The 2254-nt window shown below is 42.3% G+C and overlaps 1 pseudogene; it reads right to left on the bottom strand.

Annotated features, from left to right (window-relative positions):
• Positions 1–919: 919 nt before the first annotated feature.
• LOC137473505 (5S ribosomal RNA) lies at positions 920–1038 on the bottom strand (annotated as a pseudogene).
• Positions 1039–2254: the final 1216 nt, after the last annotated feature.

Below are 2254 nucleotides of genomic sequence, written 5' to 3'. Positions count from 1 at the left end.
GAAACCGGAAGACACAAAGTGTGAGATTCAGAGAGAAGATGAAAAAAATACCAGATAATGCATGAATTAGTAGCCATATTTTTAAGTCTGCTGCTGTTTATCAAAGATATTCTTCTTATCCCCTGAATGCTCATCATAAAATGAATAAAAATATTAGAAAGCAAGGATGTAGGCTTCTCTGACAGAATGGCTGGCTTGGCATATGAGGGCACAGCAGTAGATGTTGCTTACCCTGACTTTTGATGCTCTCTCCCACAACACCCTCACAGATAAGTTGATTAAAAATAGGCTAGTGAACAGTTAGATGAGTCAAATACTGAATGAATTAGCAGACTGAAACAGTGTGAGCAACAGGACAAAGGCCACCTAGAGGCCAGTCACCAGTGGTATACCACAAGAGTCTGAACTGGGTCCAGTACAGTTTGACCTCCTTATTTATAACCTGGATGATGGGGACAAAGTGCATACTCAGCAAGTTTGCTGATGATACAAAACTGGAAGAAGTGTTTGATGCACCAGATGGTTTTGCTGGCCATCCTTCCTGGACCTCTTCGTTTTTAAGGGCTCTTTCCCAATGTACTCTCCAAATCAGCATCCTGGATGGGCTAAAGTCTGCCTTCCAAAAGTGCAAAGTAGAAATTTTGTTGATGCCTCTCCTTATTTCACTGAATATTGAGAATTCTATTCCATGATCACTGTACCCCAGAGTGCCTCCCACCCCCTTATCTCCCACTATCCCTTCTTTCTTTGTAAACAGGAGGTCTAGTGGAGCCCCTACCCAATAGCTGTGACAGGTGTGACAAGAAGCTCTCCTGCACACACTCTAAGAACTTCCTAGACTGCCACTTCTCTGCCTGGGCCAAGTTCCCAGCAGATGTCTGGCAGGTTGACGTCACCCACAAGAAATGAAGTTGAAAATAACCTACAGTACCCAGTATTTTCAGGCAGTCTCCCACCCAAATACTAACCAGACTCGACCCAGCTCAGCTTCTGAGATCAGATGAAATCAGGTGTTCTCAGGGTGGTTTGGCCATAGGCTTATACTGATTATAACGATACCCTGGAGACATTTTTGAAGACACATCTCAAAATACCCCTTTACTGCTGGCAGTAAGCAAATGATTATTACTCTTGATCAGTGCTGTGCAATGTCTTATACTGTGAGAGACTGGAGGGATTGCCTGCTGGCTCAAAACATTTCTTCATCTGCGCGTGTTGGGGGAAGAGGCAGATCAGGCTTTGCTTTTGGTGAGGTGAAGCACTGCCCCATACACCTTCCTCCTCTGGGCTGCTGTCCCAGCCCCCAGTGGCCACTTACCACCAGGAGACTGGAGGCAATGCTCCACACCCCACCTCTGGAGCTCCAACCCAGCTCCTAAGAGGCGAGATGACTGCAAGTCCCACATGGGGGATGGACCCAGGAGGGCCAAGGGGTGTTTTAAGTGGAAAACAAGGGGAGCACATGTCTTGAGCTTACCTCCTCTTGGAACTTTCATCAGCTGAGCACTGCTGGAACCAGGAGTGGTAGTTATGTTTGTTCTTTTCTAAATATTTTCTGTCTATTTCTTTTTCTTCTTTTATTTCCCTCTTAGAATGTTTGAGTAACTTAAAAGTGAATGGGCTTAGAGTTTGCTAAGTTGAACGGGCTAAGTCAATACGTTGAGAAGTGTTTTATGTTGATTTAATGCTGCTTTAAACCCTTTGCCAAAGTTCTTTGATTTTCTGAGGTTACAAGTAAAGTTTTTGTTGTTTTGACCACTTGAGAATATCTTGTCAATATTTCTCTCATGCATCTGAGAGTATGTGAGCAACCAACCATAAGCCCTTTTAAAAGTCTTGTTGAGAGAGGTTGTCTGGGGTCTTGCATATACATTACATGTAAGTCATCTCTTTTTATGATTGTTCTCTTTCCAAATTTCATTTTTTATCTTGCCTTTTTTAGTTTTGCTAGGATTTTACAGAGAAAGGAAATGCGCCTCTTATACACCTCAGAAAGATCAAGAGACAACACAGTGAGAAAATGCAATGTTTAGAATGTCCATCTCTCTTCTGTGAATGACAATGAAACCCAATTGTATTCCAGTCTTCTACTTCCTACTGTCCGGACTCCATGCATGTTCATCCCTTCTGTTTAGACACTTTTAAACAAGACACAGGAATGACAGGAATGACAATATTTCTAACCAGAATTTTTTTTTTTCAATTTAGTAAATCTAGATTCAAAATGGCCAAACTACCATCACATCTTTAATTT

This window comes from Anomalospiza imberbis, chromosome 4, assembly GCF_031753505.1.
Source record: "Anomalospiza imberbis isolate Cuckoo-Finch-1a 21T00152 chromosome 4, ASM3175350v1, whole genome shotgun sequence".
NCBI classification, from domain to species: domain Eukaryota; kingdom Metazoa; phylum Chordata; class Aves; order Passeriformes; family Viduidae; genus Anomalospiza; species Anomalospiza imberbis.
This window is presented reverse-complemented; position numbering and strand designations above follow the sequence as displayed.